Source organism: Phacochoerus africanus, chromosome 1, assembly GCF_016906955.1.
Source record: "Phacochoerus africanus isolate WHEZ1 chromosome 1, ROS_Pafr_v1, whole genome shotgun sequence".
NCBI lineage: Eukaryota > Metazoa > Chordata > Mammalia > Artiodactyla > Suidae > Phacochoerus > Phacochoerus africanus.
The window spans coordinates 30,380,264-30,399,075 of record NC_062544.1 but is presented as its reverse complement, the minus strand read 5'-3'; the positions used below and the strand labels follow the sequence as shown (position 1 = coordinate 30,399,075).

At 41.2% G+C, this 18,812-nt stretch overlaps 1 pseudogene; it reads left to right on the top strand.

Annotated features, from left to right (window-relative positions):
• Positions 1 to 1,224: 1,224 nt before the first annotated feature.
• Positions 1,225 to 18,812, top strand: part of LOC125138024 (transcription initiation factor IIA subunit 2-like) — a 163,877-nt pseudogene continuing 146,289 nt past the window's right edge.

Here is an 18,812-nt window from a genome sequence, read left to right as displayed (position 1 = left end):
AAAGGTTGCATAATGGCTGAGTGGAAATTCACAAGCAGGCGGGCAGGCAGTGCACGCACGTTGGTTGCTCATTCCTGCTGTAGAAAAGAGGGATGAATTCCAGCTTAAATACTAGTTTAATTATGTTTCCAGATAGGAGATCATTTTAAAGGAGTGTAATCTAATTTGTTAAACAAATTGTATATCAGATAAATATTTCGAGATCTCATCATGAAAAAGAACAATGCTAAAAAGTCTTGATAGAATATCTAATTTAAAAAGAATAACATGGGCAAAGGTTATTCAGTAGGAAAAAAGGACATGTAGGAGTCCCGCTGTGGCACAGTGGCTTAAGAATCCAACTGCAGCAGCTGGGATCCGTGGGGCTGGGGGGTTCGGGTTTGATCCCCAGCCCCACACAGTGGGCTAAAGGATCCAGCATGGCAGCAGCTGTGGCGTGGGGTCACAGCTGCGACTCACATTCAGTCCCTGGCCCTGGAACTTTCATATGCCACAGGTGCAGCCGTGGGAAGAATGGAAAAGTAAAAAAACAAGCAAACAAAACAAAAACAAAAAACCGATGAAGATCTTGAGCACGTTTATTTCTCCTTATTTTACGGGTTCTGCACAGATCCTGGGCATCTCTTTCCCCCTAAGCATTCAGGTCTTGGCTGGCTCCCCCCACCCGCTGCTTCTCTCTCCTCCACAGTCTGTCCCACTATAGGAATTCCCGAGATCCATCCTCAGTACTGTCTTCTTTTTTCTATTCTCTCTCCTTTGCAGGACCCCTTATCCCTGCCCGCGTCCCAGTTTTCATCTCCATGCATATGGCACCATCCTCCTTAGCTGGCATCTCTCTTCCAGGCTCCAGCCCCCTTTTTCCAGTTGTTCCCTGAAAATGTTTACTTTGATTTATTCAACACAGTCAGTCATTTAACACATGAATATTTGAGAGTGTTTCATGTAGCGGAGCTACAGGATGTTGGAGCTGCAGTGGTGAGTGAAGAAGATAAAAATCCCTGCCGTGGTGGAACTAAGGCATTATTACACAACAACCCCCATCAAGCTTTAACTGAGGGCTGAGGGCATTCATTTCCTGAGCTCCCCAAGCAAGAGAAAGCCCTTGGCCCAGCTGGAAGATGCACATTGAAAGGATTAGGGGACACAGGTACAGCAACTACAGTGGAATAGTGTTTGACACATAAGGCGACCTCTACAAAGCTGTGGGAGAGCAAATGCGGTGTCATGTGCAAAGTGTGTGACAAGAGCTCAGCTGACACAGGTCAGTGCCCACCATGTGACTTGGCTCAGCGTATGTATAAATAAACATTTGTTAAATAAATGTACAAAGTGCCACAAGAAGCAGAGAGGAGAGAGCAACTATTTTCCACCATGCTTTTGCTGCAGAGACTGGCTAGCATTTTACCGTTTCCTCTCTTTCTTAGGCAGACTACATTTCCCAGCCTCCTTTGCAGGTAGGCAAGGTCATGTGACTGAATTCTGGCACATGGGATGTGGTCAGAGGGGATGTCACCACCTCCGGGCCTGGCCCATGGAAACCCTCCCAAGCACAGTCCTTCATGCCCTCTCATCTTGTGTCTGCATGGAGAGAACTCTGCGGGCTAAGGATGGAAGCATTTGAGGTTCCTGAGTTGCCATTCAAGGAGAATTGCCTCGAGGAACGGCTTCACCAGGGCCACTCCTGTTGGACATCTGTTGAAAAAGAAATAAGCCTGTATTGGACGAGGCCACTGAGCTTTTGAAACTGTTTGGTAGGGCACTAGCCTCCCCTTACACAGCAGGTGCTCAATAAATATTTGTGAATGCATGGCTGAGTGAAGGCCAATTGGAAGAGATGGTCTGTTTCGTGCTGCTCCAAGTTAGCTATGCTAGTGGGAAGCTTGAGAAAAGTGGGTTTCTGACAACAGCTGCAGGGAGAGGTGACATGACATGAATAACCACTTTCATTTCTTTCCCAGGGTCGCCCAAGGCCAGCCCTGCTGTCAGCCCTATGAGCCAGGCCCTGTATTATTTAAATTTCTCCTGTAGAAATATGAGCCCATTTTCCTCTCTCTTATCCCCAGTGAAAATGGAAAAGATTTGGCCTCCTGCCTGCATCCAATCACTTCTCATACACTTGATGGTTATTATTAAGTCACCTTCTTCTTGCTCCTAAGTTCTCATTTCATCTCGTAAGTCAATATGGAAACGAGCTTTGCAATGTCAGCCCTTTGGAAAAATTAAACAGCTTTGCAAGAGAAACAGTAGGTGGGCTGAGTCTGCATGAAGTGAGTGGTTTCTTCCAGAGTGGGTTTCTTCCTTCTCTGCTTCCTTGCCTCGTCGCTGAAGGAGGGAGGCCAAGGCAGGTGACCGTGAAGAGATTTTCAAGTGGAGGAATAGCGCTTAGAGTAGAAAGCTTTAGACACAGACTTGGTGCCCGTCACTTTACGCTCTTGCTCTTACTTGATTCTGGCAACAATCCTCTGAATAGGCGTTATTACTCCCATTTAACAGATGGGAAGACTGAAGCAGAAAGACGAAGTCACATAAAAAAGCTGATACGCTGTGGGAGCTGCAGTTTGAACCCGATTCTGTTCATCTCCACTATGACATATTGAGATGCTTATTTACTATGTCGTTTGAAATATGTGTTGCTCCACCCACCCTGGCCCCCCTGGTGGGATGGGGTGGGGTGTTGAAGTCCTCATGCCAGTACCCACCAATGGGAGCTTATGTGGAAATGGGGTCTTTTGCAGACAATCAAGTTCAGATCGGGTTAAGGTTTTAGCATGGGTCTTAATCCAATATGGCTGACATCAGGAAAAGGGGAAATTTGGACACAGACACTTACACAGCAAAGACCACGTGAAGACAAAGGAAGTGACATCTGTAGACAGAAGTCCTGAGGTGACCGGAAGCTGGGAGAGAAGCACAGAGCCGTTCCTCCCTCACAGCCCTCAGAAGGCAACGGTCCTGTCCATACCTTGACTTCAGACTTCTAACCCCCAGAACCACAAGACAATGCATTTCTGCTATTAAAGCCACCAGTTTGTGTACTTGAAACTGAGTCTCATCTATGCAGAGGGAAGACGAGCAAGATCTCCTTTGCAAAATTTCAGGGTCTACTAAATAAGATAATGCACATACTGCACCTAGTAGGGCTCCATAAATAGCAGCAGTTATTATTAACATGACTGTGTAAGAAAAGCTCCTCTGACCTGGGAGAAAACTATTGGTTTTGTCCCCACCTCTTTGGGGGAGAACATTTTCTTGCTCTCAGGTACTGCCTACTTTTCTACAGAGGTTCTTCTTTTTGTTTTTGTTTCTGTTTTTCCACCAGACCCTCGGCATGTGGAAGTCCCTAGGCAAGGGTAGAACCCGTGCCGCTTTTGCAGCAGTGGCAACGCCGGATCCTTAACCCACTGTGCCACAAGGGACCTTCCATTTATGGAGTTTCTTTAATAACTCAATATTAACTAACAAACAAAAGCAGAATGTTATTTATCTTCCAGGTTTGTAAGAGGAATAAAAGAAAGCATCTATGTTAAATTTCTTAGCAAAGTTCTGTTTAGCTGTGAAGGCATGTGATGACTTGCCCACCTGGTCCTGCCTTCTTGCTGACAAAATGTTTATGAAACCGTGACCCAAGTGCCCTGTCTCTCAGCAGGGTCTCAGTCTCCCAGCCAGCCTAGCAACCAAAATTATTTTCAGTATAACCCAAGTCCTTTGCTTGTGTTTCTCCAGTAGCTCCAGTAGCACCTTTTAAAGTCCGTTCTCTGGTCCCACATTCTGCAGCCTGCTCCCTGGCTTCTTACTCCCAGCTTCTCGAAAAAGCACCTCCTTCTGCCCTCTTTCACTCTAATCTGTCTCCCTTGCCCCCTTTGCTCCCCACCCATATTCTGTTTTCCTTTCCCTCCTCTGACCAGGGACTGAAGAAGTTAAACCATAAAGCAAAAGCAGGAGAGGGGAGGGAACCACTGCTCTCTTTAGAGGCAAAGGGGATCCAAAACACTGAAAGCGCCTGTGCCTTCATCATTTTTTGTTCCCTTGCAAGGAATATGACCTGCTCAAGCTGGCAGTGAGGCAGAGTTGATTCAATGAAAGGACTCTGTCAGAAGCACAGCCAATGTGGTCTGAATTTAAATCCCATTATCTGGTAAATGCTAGCTGGGCATGGTACTTAACTTCTCTGAACCTCTGACTGCTTATCTGCAAAATGAGGCTACAAATGCACAGTTCACAGGGTTTGCTGAGGATTAAATGAGATCGCAAATGTGCATCACTCACCGTTGTGACACATGCTCGCTCTTAATAATAACCACCAATTTATGAAATAAGCTGATTTGAAGGATAATGGCAAAATGCAAATTTGGTTTTATCAGTGTCATCCCTTTAAATTCATCCTTTAAGGAGTTCTCCTTGTGGCTTCGTGGGTTAAGAATCTAACTAGTATGCAGGTTCAATCCCTGGCCTTGCCCAGTAGGTTAGGGATCCAGCATTGCCGCAGGCTGTGGAATAGGCTGCAGATGTGGTTTGGGTCTAGTGTTGCTATGGCTGTGGTGTAGGCCTCAGCCACAGCTACAATTCGACCCCTCGCCTGGGAACTTCGTATGCCACGGGTGTGGCCCTAAAAAGAAAAATAATTATCCTTTAAGGCAAGTTCTCTACCTGCACCTGGAGGATGGGCTCCAAACTTTTTCTGGTCATTCTCAGATGATAAAAATTCCTTCCATCAATCTGATTGCCCAAACAGTCTTATTATTAATGGTGGTTAAACTGTCTAGTCCTGATCTACCAATCATAATTTCTCCCTCTCCTCCAGCAGACTAGCCCCCTGCAGTGGGAATAACAGCACAGGTAGTCTTCCTCCTGCCTGCCTGCTGGATGCTTCCATCCCTCCCCAGTCTTGACAGTCTAGGGCTTTGCCCCTCTAGAGTTGGAGCTAGTAGAGGAGGAACAAGCAAGAAAAGTTTGGCCTGATTGGAAAAGGGAGGCTTTGGTCGGTGTTGCAAAAGGGACTCTCTCAGGTGGCAGTTCTTCTGAAGTTCTCCCACCCCCCGACCCCCGAGGCCAGGAGCCGTTGTCTACCCAGTGTGCAGAGACCTTGTATGATCTTCCCTTTGCTAAAGCCAAGAAACCATAACATGGCTGGTAGGACCCTTAGGAGGCCCTGTACCACACTGCCAGGCTTACCCCTGCCCATTCTCCCGGCTCCCATCGTACCATCTCCCGTTCAGCCTCACAGAACTTCCATCTTTTCCCAGAATGGACCGTGCTCTTTTGCACACTCCAGGCTGCACACTTGCAAATGCAGATCCTTCCACCTAGAACCTGGCCAAGGGCAGCCCTTCTGTGAAAAGAGATAAAGCACCATATGACAAAGGTGCCAGTTCACCTAAGTGAAGCAATATAGGAGTTCCCGTCGTGGCTCAGTGGTTAACGAATCCGACTAGGAACCATGAGGTGGCAGGTTCAATCCCTGTCCTTGCTCAGTGGGTTAAGGATCCGGCGTTGCCATGAGCTGTGGTGTAGGTCGCAGACGCAGCTCTGATCTAGCGTTGCTGTGGCTTTGGCTTAGGCCAGCGGCTACAGCTCCGATTTGAACCCTAGCCTGGGAACCTCCATATGCTGCGGGAGCAGCTCTAGAAAGGGCAAAAAGACAAAAATAAATAAATAAATAAGTGAGACAATACATACATTATTCAGGAGGGTTGGGGCAGCTGGCTAGCCATTTGGGGGAAAAAAAGAAAACTTGATGCAGTTACTACCTCCCACATCGATGGTATGAAATAGGATTTAATTGTGAAGTGTTGTTTTTCTTTGATTACTAGCAAAGCTGAATATATTTCTTATTCATTTAGAGCATGTTTCAAAGGTGATTATCATTTCATTTGTGTCCCTCTAATGGATAATCCTTTAAAAAGAAGAGACAGGGGTGTTCCTGTTGCGGCTCAGCAGAAACAAAACCAACTAGTATCCATGAGGAGGCAGGTTCAATCCCTGACCTTGCTCAGTGGGTTAAGGATCCGGCATTGCTGTGAGCTGTGATATAGGTCACAGGCGTGGCTCAGGTCTGGTGTTGCTGTGGCTGTGGTATAGGCAACCAGCTGCAGCTGCAATTTGACTTCTAGCCTAGGAACTTCCATATGCTGCACCTGTGGCTCTAAAAGGCAAAAAAAAAAAAAAAGTTCCCATTGTGGCTCAGTAGGTTAAGGACCCAGTCAAGTGTTGTCTCTATGAGGATACAGGTTTGATCCCTGACCTCGCTCAGGAGGTTAAGGGTCCAGTGTTGCCATATACTGCAGTGTAGGTCGCACTTGTGGCTTGGATCTGGTGTTGCCATGGCTGTGGCACAGCTTTGATTCAAGTCCTAGCCTGGGAACTTCCATATGCCACAGATGTGGTTATAAAGAGAGAGAGAAGCTAGTTCCTGTCGTGGCTCGGTGGTTAATGAATCCGACTAGGAGCCATGAGGTTGCAGGGGATCAAACCAGCAGTGGGCTGCGCTCAGTGGGTTAAGGATCTGGCGTTGCCGTGAGCTGTGGTGTAGGTCACAGACGTGGCTTGGATCCTGCGTTGCTGTGGCTTGGGGATAGGCTGGCGGCTACAGCTCCGATTAGACCCCTAGCCTGGGAACCTCCATATGCTGTGGGAGCGGCCCAAGAAATGGCAAAAGGCAAAAAGGCAAAAAAAAAAAAAGAATAAAAAGAGGATATAGTTCAAAATAGCTACAGTGTTCCAGACTTCACACACACACCCTAAACTGTCCACAAGAAAAGAGGGATTTTTTTAAACCCGTCCTTAATTATTAAACAAAAATACAAGGTTTCACTCTGATTGGACCAACTTGGATCACTTGAAAATTCCTGAAACCACCACCATTGCCAGGACAAAGCTTCATCCTCATTGGCTGGAGCTAGATTTTTGCCAGCTCTGAACCAATCACTGTAGTGAGGAAGATGGCTTTAGTCCAATAAGGATTCACCCCTGGAGAAGAGGTGGGCTGATGGGGAAGGGGGACCAGTAAATAGAATTCTTCCCTACCTGTCCCTCTGATCAATGAGGCCCCTTAGCCCCTTCTGTTTCAGATTTCATTCAGTTTGAGGCATGGGGCACAGTGTAATTCTAGCTGAAAGCTGTTTAGGAAGTTGTTTATTTAATCAGCAGGGAGGCCAGCTATTTACAAGCTAACAACCCAAAGAAACAATTTCTTTCCCATATAAATCTAATAAGCCTGCCAAAGGAAGCTTCACTGGGTCCCTAGGCCTTTCTCCCCAGCTCAGCCCTCCTCTCTGCAGGCAGCAGAGTCCCGCTCTAAGTGATAATAATAACTCACATTTGTAAACTACTTTGCAATTTGCAAAGGGCTGTCACATCCATTATGCCATTTAATCAACAAGGGGTGCTAAGGAAGGATGCTGGCTTGGATGCTGTGTGGATTTCATAAGCATGTTGTATTAGGGACGGAAAGAGGGAATTATGCATGAGGGTCTGTGAGGCCAGGTTGGTTAAGGCTATGGAGAGTGTGTAGTTGGAGGGTTGCAAAGGGGCATCAGAGTTTCTTTTTTCCCCTTTTTGTTAACTGACCCCATTCCACTATTCCTTTGAAGTGTCTGGTATCCTCTATTGAATATGGTCTTGGGTCTTAGTGAAATTGTGAACCAGGATGTGAACCCCTGCTGGCCAAAACTGGGTGCTCCCTCTCCTGAGAATCTGAATTTCGATCAGAATCACACAAGGAATGGCTTTTGACAATCCTTGACCTTGCTTCTAACATAAGCTGGTTTTCCCCATGAACTTCCTGTCCTGAAATCAGATGACTATATCTAGGACATTGTGTGTCCACTGGGCATGGTGCTGGGGGATCCCAGATGTCCTCTTATGGTAAATCTTAGGGAAGCAGAAATACACATTTCCACTGGAGACAAGAATGGAAAACAGACAGAACTGAGTCTTGGAGACCAAGAGATACAAATAACTTGGTAACTGTCATCCAGCTGACAAGAGCAGTTCAGTTCCAAGGACAGAGGGCTCCTCCCACCAAAATTATCTTCTTGGACTGTTCTCTTTAAATGCTGTCTCTTAATTCCTGCATCTCTCATACAGATTTCCACCTCCTCTCTAAATAGATCCTAAAGGCAGAGACCATGCTGTTTCACCCTCCAAAGAGGGACATGAGTGTCAGACACATGGGTGGCACTTGACAAATAGTTAAATGAAGAGTCACAGAAACACACAATCAGTTAACTAAAACATGTTAGGGAAATCATAAAAAATATATATATTTTTTTGGCTGCACCCCCGGCCTATGGAAGTTCTCAGACTAGGGATAGAATCCGAGCCATAGCTGTGACCTATGCCATAGCTGTGGCAATGCAGAGTCCTTAACCCACTGCACCACGGCAGGAACTGCATAAAAATATTTTTAATTAATACAATTACCTATCATAAAAATCATGATTTGGAGGTATGCAGTTGATTGATTTTTAGTATATTCATGAGTTTGTGCAACTTTCACCCTTATCCAGAGCATGTACATCACCCCTGAAAGAAACCCTGTACCCATCAGCCGTCACTCCTCAGTTTCTGATTCTTCCAGCTCCTGACAACCTCTAATCGACTTTTATGTCTGGCTTTCATTTAGCACAATGTTACAAAGTTCATCCATGTTGCGCATGTATCAGTACATTATTCTTTTTTTTTTTTTTTTTTTTTGCTGACTACTCTTCCATGGTATGGATATACCACATTTGGTAAAATGTTATCCATTCACATTTGATGGACATTTTGTTTTTACCAGTTTGGGGTTATCATGATTAATGCTATGAATACTCATGTGCAAGGTATTGTGTGAACATATGCTTCAGTTTGGATATATACCTGGGGGTGGAATTGCTAGGTCACATGGTAACACTGTGTTTACATTTTCAAGGAACTGACCGCTTTCCAGAGCATTTATACTACTTTACTTTCCCAGCAGCAATGCATGAGAATTGCCATTTCTCCACATCCTCACCCCTACTTGTGGTTTTCCATTTTCTTAAAAATTATTGTTATACCCATTCTAGTGAGTTTGAAGTGATATCTCGTAGTTTTGACTTGCATTTTTCTAATGTAATGATCTTCAGCATCTTCTCATATACTTGCCATTTGTACATCTTTGGGGGAAAATGTCATTCAAATCCTTTATCTTTTTTTAAAGTTGTGTTGTCTTTTTATTGTTGAATTGTAAGAATTATTTAAGTATTCTTAATGGTAGACCCTGATATATACTTGAGAGCGCTGAATCCTAACCACTAGACCACCAGGGAACGTCCAGATTTATACTTGACAATAGTTTTTACCATTATGTAACTTGTCTTTTCACTTTGTTAATGATGTTCTTTGACATAACAAAGTTTCTAATTTCATTGAGGTCCGATTAATTTTTTTCCTTTGTTGCTTATGCTTTGTGTCATATCTAATAAACTTTTGCCTAATCCAACCTCATAATGATTTATACCTGTTTTCCCTAAGAGATTTATAGTTGTAACTCTGACATTTATGTTTTTGGTCCATTTTGAGTTAATTTTTATGTAATATGATGTAGAGGTCCAATTTCGTGCTTTCTCATGTGGATATAGAGTTGTCCCAGCATCTTTTGTTGAAAAGATTGTTTTTTTTCCCCCATCGAATGGTCTTGGCAATCTTGTTGAAAATCACATGGCCTTAGGTATATGGGTTAATGCCTGGACTCTCAATTCTCTTCCATTGATTTGTGTCTCTATAAGTATTGTAATATCACACTTTTTGGATTACTATTGCTTTTAGTATGTTTTAAAATTGTGAAGAACTTCGCAGTTCTTTCTTTGAAAACTTTCACTTTTTCAGAAGGTTTTAGTTCTTGCGTTTCTTAATGAATTTTAGGATGATCTAATCCATTTCTGAAAAAAAAAAGGCTGTTGGAATTTTGAATCTGTAGGTCAATTTGGGGAGTATTTCTATCTTAACAATATTAAGTCTTTCAATTCATGAACATGGGTCTCTTTGCATTTATATAAGTTTTTAATGCCTTTCACTGATGTTTTGTCATTTTCAGTGCCTAAGTCCTGAACTTCTTTTTTTAAGTTTATTCCTAAGCATTTTATTATTTTTGGTGTTATAGTAAATTGAATTGTTTTTCTTAATTTCATTTTTTGAGTTTTTCATTTTTAGTGTATAGAAATACAATAGACTTTTAACTTTTAAAATTTTTTTTAGCTTTTCAAATTTCTTATAACGTGAATTACTTTTAGAGATTTATGTTTATGTATTTATTTTTTAATAGAGGAATAACTGATATACAATATTATATTAGTTTCAAGTGTACAACATAGTGATTCAATATTTTTATAGATTAAACTCCACTTAAAGTTATTATAAAATATTGGCTATATTCCCTGTGCTCTGCAATGTATCTTAGTAGCTTACTTATTTTACGTATAGGAGTTTGTACCTTTCAATCTCCTACCCTTATCTTGACAAACCTCCTCTATTCCCTCTCCACATTGGTTTATTCTCTGTATCTGAGTGTTTCTATCTTGTTAAATTCATCTTTTTCTTTTACTTTTTAGATTGCACATGTAAGTGATAACATGCAATATTTGTCTTTCTCTGCTTATTTCACTAAGCATAATATCCTCCAGGTCCATCTATGTTGTTGCAAAAGGCAAAATTTCATTCCTTTTTATGCTGAGTAGTATTCCATTGTACATAAATGTACATAGAAACATTGTGTGTGTGTGCGTGTGTGTGTGTGTGTGTGTGTGTGTTTGTATGCCACATCTTCTTTGTCCGTTCATCTGTTGATAGACACTTAGGTTGCTTCCATATCTTGGCTATTGTAAATAATGCTGCTGTGAACATTGGGGTGCCTGTAGTTTTTCAAATTAATGTTTTTATGTTCTTTAGGTATGTACCTAAAGAGTGCCAGGAGTGCCAGAGTGGAATTACAGGATGACGTGTTTGTTATATTTTTAGTTTTTTGAGGAACCACCATAATGTTTTCCATTGTGGCTGCACCAATTTATACTCTTATTAATAGTACACAAGTATTCTCTTTTCTCCATATCCTCTCCAAATTTTGTCATTTGTTGTCATTTTGATGATAGCTATTCTAATAGTATTGAGGCGATGTCTCAGTATGGTTTTGATTTGCATTTCTCTGATAATTAACAATTTTGAGCATCTTTTCATGTGCCTTTTGGCCATCTGTATACCTTCTTTGGAAAAATTCTCTTCAGGTCTTCTGCACATTTTTTCATCAGTTTTTTTTTTCTTTTTCCCTTTTTGTGGCCACATCTATGGCATATGGAAGTTCTCAGGTTAGGGGTCGAATTGGAGCTGCAGCTGAGGCCTGTGCCACAGCCACAGCAACACTGGATCCGAGCTGCATCTGTGACCTGTGCTGCAGCTTGCAGCAACACTGGGTTCTTAACCCACTGAGCAAGGCCAGGGATCAAACCTGTATCTCACAGAGGCAATGTTGGGTACCTAACCCACTGAGCTACAATGGGTACTCCAGGGTTGGTTTTTTTTTTTTTTTTTTTATGTTAGCTGTATGAGTTGTTTACATATATTGAATATTAACCCATTATCAATCCTATCATTTGAAAATATTCTGTTCAGTAGGTTGTCTTTTCATTTTGTCAGTGGTTTCCTCTGCTTGCAAAAGCTTTTAAGTCCCATTTCTTTTTTTTTAATTTTTTTAAAATGATTTTTATTTTTTCCATCATAGCTGGTTTACAGTGTTCTGTCAATTTTCTACTGTACAGCAAGGTGACCCAGTCACTCACACACACACATACACACACACACATATATAGTGCTATATAGCAGGATTAAAGTCCCATTTCTTTATTTTTGTTTTTATTTACTTTGTCTTGGAATACAGATTCTATATATATGCCATGTATATATATCATATATTCCTACAATTTTCATACAAGAATGTTCTGCCTGTGTTTTTTTCTAGGAATTTAATGTTTTCTGGTCCTACATTTAGGTCTTTAATCCATTTTGAGTTTATCTTTGTATATGGAGTAGGAAATGTTCTAATTTCATCTCTTACATGTAGCTGTGCAGTTTTCCCAGAACCACTTACTGGAGAGACTGTTTTTCCCCATTATATATTCTTGCCTCCTTTGTAATAAATTAATTGACTCTAAGTGTGTGGGTTTATTTCTGGACTCTCTCTTCTGTTTCATTGACCAGTATGTCTGTTGTTATGCTAGTATTATACTGCTTTGATTACTGTAGTTTGTAGTGTAGTCTGAAGTCAGGGAGTGTGATACATCCAGCTCTGTTCTTTCTTAAGATTGCTTTGGCATACAAATTTTAGAATTATTTGTTCTAGTTCTATGAAGAATGCCACTGGTATTTTGATAGGAATTGCTTTGAGTCTGTAGATTGCCTTGAGTAGTATGGTCATTTTAACGATATTAATTCTTCCAATCCATGGACACAATAAATCTTTCCATCTTTTTGTGTCATCTTCAGTTTCTTTCATCAGTGTCTTATAGTTTTCTAAGTACAGGTCTTTTACCTCTTTAGTGATATTTATTCCTAGGTATTTTATTCTTTTTGATGCAATGGTAAATGGGATTGTTTTCTTAGTTTCACTTTCTGATAGTTCATTGTTAGTGTATAGAAATACAAGGTTTATGTATATTAGTTTGTATCCTGTAATTTGACTACATTTATTGATCAGCTCTAGAAGTTTTTGATGACATCTGTAGAATTTTCTATGTATAGTATCATGTCACCTGAAAAAACAGTAACAATTTTACTTCCTTTCCAATTCAGATTCCTTATATTTCTTTTTATTGTCTCATTGCTGTGGCTAGGACTTCAAATACTATATTGAATAAGAGTAGTGAAAATGGAACATCTTTGTCTTGTTCCTGGTCTTAGAGGAAATGCTTTCAATTTTTAATTATTGAGTATGATGTTAGCTGTGGGTTTATCATGTATGGCCTTTATTATGTTGAGGTATGTTCCCTCTATACCCATTTCGTAGGCAGTTTTTATCATAAATGGATGTTGAATTTTATCAAAAGCTTTTTCTGCATCTATTGAGATAATATGGTTTTTATTCTTCATTTTGTTAATATGTTGTATTACGTTGATTGGTCTGCAGATATTGAATCATCTTTGCATCTTTGGAATTAATTGCACCTGATTATTGTATATAATCCTTTTAATGTATTTTTTAAGTTGGTTTCCTAATATTTTGTTGAGGTTTTTTGCATCTGTGTTCATATTGGCCTATAATTTTCTTTCGTGACATCTTTGGTTTTGGTATTAGGGTGAAGCTGCCTCATAAAATGGGTTCAAAATTATTCCTTCCTCTTTAATTTTTTGGAATAGTTTGAAAAGGATAGGCATTAACTATTCTGAATGTTTGGTAGCATTCACCTGTGAAGCCATCTGTTCCTAGAATTCTGTTTGTTGGGAGTTTTTCAGTTACTGATTCAATTTCATTTCTGGTATGCAATTGATTTTTCTTAAGGTGGAATGTTATTGAATTGAGGTGTTTTGTTTAACAGACACATTTACAGCTATACATTTCTCTCTGAGCATTGCTTTTGCTTCATCCTATAAGTTTTTGTATATTATGTTTTCATTTTTACTTATCTGTGAGGGGCAATATAAACCACTAAAATTTACTTATAAGCTCAAATAAATGACTGCCTACTCTAAAGAGTTAACTTTTTCTAGACTGGTATTTCTATAACTAGCTGTTGAATACTGGTTAAATTTTGGTGCATTTATCCTAGAAAAGAAAATGTTGTGATTAAAAAAAAGATTAAGGGAGATTTGTATGTATTGCTACAGAAGAGTCTCCATGATAAGATAAATGACAAAGGCAAAGTGCTCAACAGTTAGGTAGAGTAGAACCTCACTGTGGATTTCAAGTGCTATCATATATATGCTTGTTGATGCAGAGAATTTTTAGAAGGTTATATAAAAATCTGTTAGTATTGCCTGCATGAGAGAATAGGGAATGAGAGGGTATTTTTTGAGATGAAGTCACATCAGCTAATGTTACTTGTCTTTTTTTTTTTTTACAAATATTTTTACTGCACAAGTAAGACGTAAAATTTTTCTTTGTGAAGGAAAAAAAAAATCAAAGAAAACAGAAAAGTGTATTGCCCCATCCTAATTGTATTAAAGCAATCATATCTATGGTCTGCCTCTCTCCAGAAGTTGGGTATGAGTCCTTTTAGACACTTTAATAGCTTTGGTAATAAGAAGAAGAAATAATAAAATAGTAAAATCATCTTCCTGTGTTCTTTCATTTATACTTTGCAAAGACTAGTATTACATTCATCCATCTATTTCACCATAATTTCAGTCATGTATTTCATTTTCTATCAAAAAGAAAAAGGACATAACATTTCAAGATAGAAACTTTCCTGCTACTTTTTACCTACATTTATAAGAGGATTTGAGACTATTATTCCTAGAGCATTTTAGTGTCCCTCTCTCACTAAAGAAGAGTTGAGAGTATTCATTAGTTGGCGGCCTCCAGTGGAAGGAGTATGAAGACACGGCACAGATCTTGGATCCTATGTGAAGAAGCCTCAGCGTTTATATACACAGATCTACAATGTCTACATGCACCAAATAATTGCCATTGAGTATTTGGAGTATAGAACATGCACCAAATAATTGCCATTGAGTGAACTAATATATGTTTTTTGTTTTTTTTTTAAAAATATAGAACATGCACCAAGTAATTGCCATTGAGTGAACTAGTATTTTTTTTTTTTTAACATTTTTGGCCACTCTCATGGCATGTGGAAATTCCCAGACCAGGGATCAAATGCATGCCACAGCAGTGACCCTAGCTACTGCAGTGGCAACACCAGATCCTTAACCTGCTGAGCCTCCAGGGAACTCCTGAATGAACCAGTATCTTCACTCTTAATAGAAACATTATTGAACACTTACTACATACCGGGCACTGTTCTCAGCACTTTGCATACATCAACTTATTTATCTTTTACAACCACCCCATACAATTAGTGCCATTGTTATCCTTGTTTTTCAGCTGAGGAAACCAAAGTGAGTTAGATATGTTCTTAGACATTACACTGACTGCTTCTGGAGAGAGGCAGACCATAGATTTATCGAATAAAAATACAAGAAGCAGTTAAATTTGAAGTCCAGATAAATAACACATTTTAGTGTATGTCCCATGCAATATTTGGGATATACACTTATACTAAAAAAGAAAAAAATCGTCGTTAATCTGGAATTAGAATTTAACTGGGTGTTTTGTATTTTAACTGGCAATCTTACATACATATAGAGCCAGGCTTGGAATTGGAAAATAAGGTAGGGGGTTAGGGATGCCAAGTAGGTTTTATTGACTGATGACCCTACTTGTCTTTTCTCTGTAGGGTTTTATTTAGTTATTTTTTTTTGCAAAGAGATTAATACAAAGAACAATAAAAATGTGTATATATTGCTGATTTAAATTGGGACAGACAGCCAATCTTCCCTCAGTTCCCCCTCTCTTATCTCTCTCTCTCTCTCATACACATACACACACACACATACACACACACACACTAATAATGCAGGGCTCCCTGATAAAAACTGAACTAGAGAATGAAGTTTGAAACTGAGACATAAAGTCTCTTGCTTCCTTCTGTTGCTGCAACTCAGTCTCTATTCACTGATGCTGAATAGAAACGTGGAGACAGAATTTGGTGCAAAGTAGAAAGCAGTAGCTTATACTGCTTTGGCAGGCAAGGAAGGCCACAGCAGACTAATACTTTGAAGACTGTGCCCTCCCTTGAGAGAATAGGGAAGAGGTCTTATAGTTTAGGAATGGAAATAGGGCCACAGATAAGGATCAGAGGAGATTCAAGCTTGCATTCTTCTTCAAAGCTGGTGTCAGGTGGTCCAGGATGGGTTCTGGTGGTCCTTGAGGTTATCACATCACACCGTGACCTTCTTTTTGGAATATAGAAGGCTTCATCAAGTAGTTAACATTTTCCATTTGTTGGGGGTTTTAGTTCTCTGGAAGAACTAAAAGAGATTGTTAGGAACCCAGATCATGCCCCAAGGCTGCACCGTTGTTTCTTGACTGCTCCTCCCTTGTCTCTTCATCCCCTCCCTTCCCTAATTAGCAACTTTTTGAACCTACCCTTTGGAATTCAGGAAAGGTCAAGAAGGCTGACTGAAGCCTATTTCAAACAAGAAATGGGGGACAGGAGTTCTCATTGTGGTGGAGCCGAAACTAATCCGACTGAGAACCATGAGGTTGTGGGTTCGATCCCTAACTTCGCTCAGTGGGTTAAGGATCTGGCATTGCCATGAACTGTGGTGTAGGTTACAGATGCAGCTGGGATCTGGCGTTGCTGTGGCTCTAGCTTAGGCTGGCAGCTGTAGCTCCAATTTGACCCCTAGCCTGGGAACTTCCATATGCTGTGGCTGCGGCCCTATTGAAAAAAAAAAAAAAGAAAGAAAGAAATAGGGAACAGAGAAAGACTTTTATGCCAGGAGACCCAGGTTCCTGCTTGATTTCACTTCCTGTTTCTAAATCTTATAACCTTCGACCTCCTAGTAAACCATGCTTGCATTGGTAGCTGGGGGCAGGGGTGGATGTTGGCTGGAGGCAGGGGCACAGGGAAAAGAGATGGCTGGGATCCAAAGGCTCAGTGGCCATCTACCCATGTGTCACTGGCATCAGCCAAACCAGCCCCAAGAAGCAAGCCCCACACAGGTGACTGTTGTGCTCCATGCACAGGTTGGAAAAAGAATTTCCAGACTCATAACAGGGTGAAAAGTAAGATAAGTTTATTGAGATGATAGATGATGAGGGAGAGCCAACCCTGAGCAACCCCAAGCTTGTGGTCCTGTCTTTTTATAGCCCAGGTAGAGAGGAGAGGTCTTATGATACACACGCTCACTTGCTGATTGGTTAGAGAAAGAAGGGTCTTAGGATTCACTTGCTGGTTGGTTGGGGGAGTATAAGGCCCCATCAGGGCTGGGTGAGGATTGAGCTGCACACCTTTCCTAGTCAGGAAGGAGTGGGACAGGTTGCTCAGTGTTGGGGAGGAGGCACCATAGTGAGATGGGTGGAGCAATAAGGATCTAATCATTCTTATCTTGGCCAGAGGCTTTGAGTTTTGTCTCCTCGGGAGAGGCCTTAAAGTCCCACAGTGACCTTAACTGGGAAGCAGGAAGTAAAACAGCTCTCAGGGGCCCCTATCCCTCCACTGGCCGAGGGCAACCCTGTGGAGGTCTTAGTCTCTGACAAGTCATACTGGTCACTTTTCCTTCCTTGAAAGAGCTGGTTTAAGAAGAAAATAGAGAGGTGGACTATGGGGAGCAAAGGTGGAGTTTTCCTCCAAACGTTCCACTTCTAATCTGATGATTGAGCTGATCTCTTACAAGAGCATCACTCATTACAGTTTACAAAGCACTTTTACTTTAACCAATTGTCTATTGATTTTTGCCTAAAAGAAATTAGCCTCGAATGTGGCAACTTTCCCATCAACAGTTTAAAATGCTTGCCTTATGGAATTAGCACCCTATTAACCTCAACCATCTCTGTAAGTGTTTTTCTTCTTCAAAAATTGTAATTAAATACCATTGCCAGCCAGAATTATTTAGACAGCACTTTGCACATTAATCTCCGCTCAATTATCAATTCCCGTGGCTAGAATCCTAATCCAAAATGAAACTCGGAAAGATGTATTTTCTCTTTAAAATTGGTTCTTTTTGTTTTTTATCCTCATTTCCTTATTTTCCACCTTTCTTTACTCCGAGTGGATCCTTTGAGCTCTAAGAGGGGGGGTTAGGCAAGATCTTGGACTGGCTTGTATAGAATAAAGTGACTCATTGTCTTAAGCATGAGCAAAATGGAGGCCCCTACCCATGTTAAAGACACCTGCACAGTGGAGGCTTGAGAATGAGAATTCACAGAAGAAAAAGACCAGAGTTCATCTTCCACCAGGTCCAGAACGTTCCCTCTGACTCACCTGGAAGCAAGAGGCAGACCGTGAGGCACTCCATGTGAGCCAGCCTCCCTGGCACAGAACAGTGAGAAGAGAGGAGATGGGTCTGGAAAGGCAGATAGAAACTATCCAGCATGGAAGGCATGACCGTTGTCACCTTTACTCCACAGTGTTGAAATGTTTTCCAAAGTGCCTGAACCATTCTTACTCCTGTAGCTGAAAATGCGGCCTCCATATACCGGCACCAGTCGAGTCTCAGGGACAGAGTTTTGAGAAAGAGAAAGGACAGCTTTATTGCTTTGCCAGGCAAAGGAGGTCTCAGCAGGCCAATGCCTCAAAACTATGTCCTGTCCTGAGAGGGCATAGCAAAGTGTTTTATAGGCTCAGCTCAGAAGACAGGGTTATTGATAAAGGTGTCTATATTATTCCTCATCCATAAGTCATTTCAGAGTTGTCAAATCCAGCGTCAGTGGGTCCGGTGATGGTTTCTGGTTGTCTTGACCTTTTCTCTGGAATGAAGACTGCTTATAGCGAAGGGGTGTGGGGGTGTTTCAATTACAAAAGAAAACACTAGATGCAACATAACTCTAACTGGAAAGTAAACATTCATACTAAGTTAGTGGGCCAAGGCAGGGCATAACATCATGGAGACTGTTTTAACTAGTTTTTAGCTGTAACAATATTTCCGAATCATTAACTCTTGAGTCAGCCTTTTGAGAGTGAGGGGAGGCCTGGGAGGCTGAAGAAAAGGACTTTTGCTTCAAAACACAAAGATTTCGGGTCTGGTACAGGGTTTCACTGCCATCAGCATGGATAAGATCACCTGTTGCTACATATTGT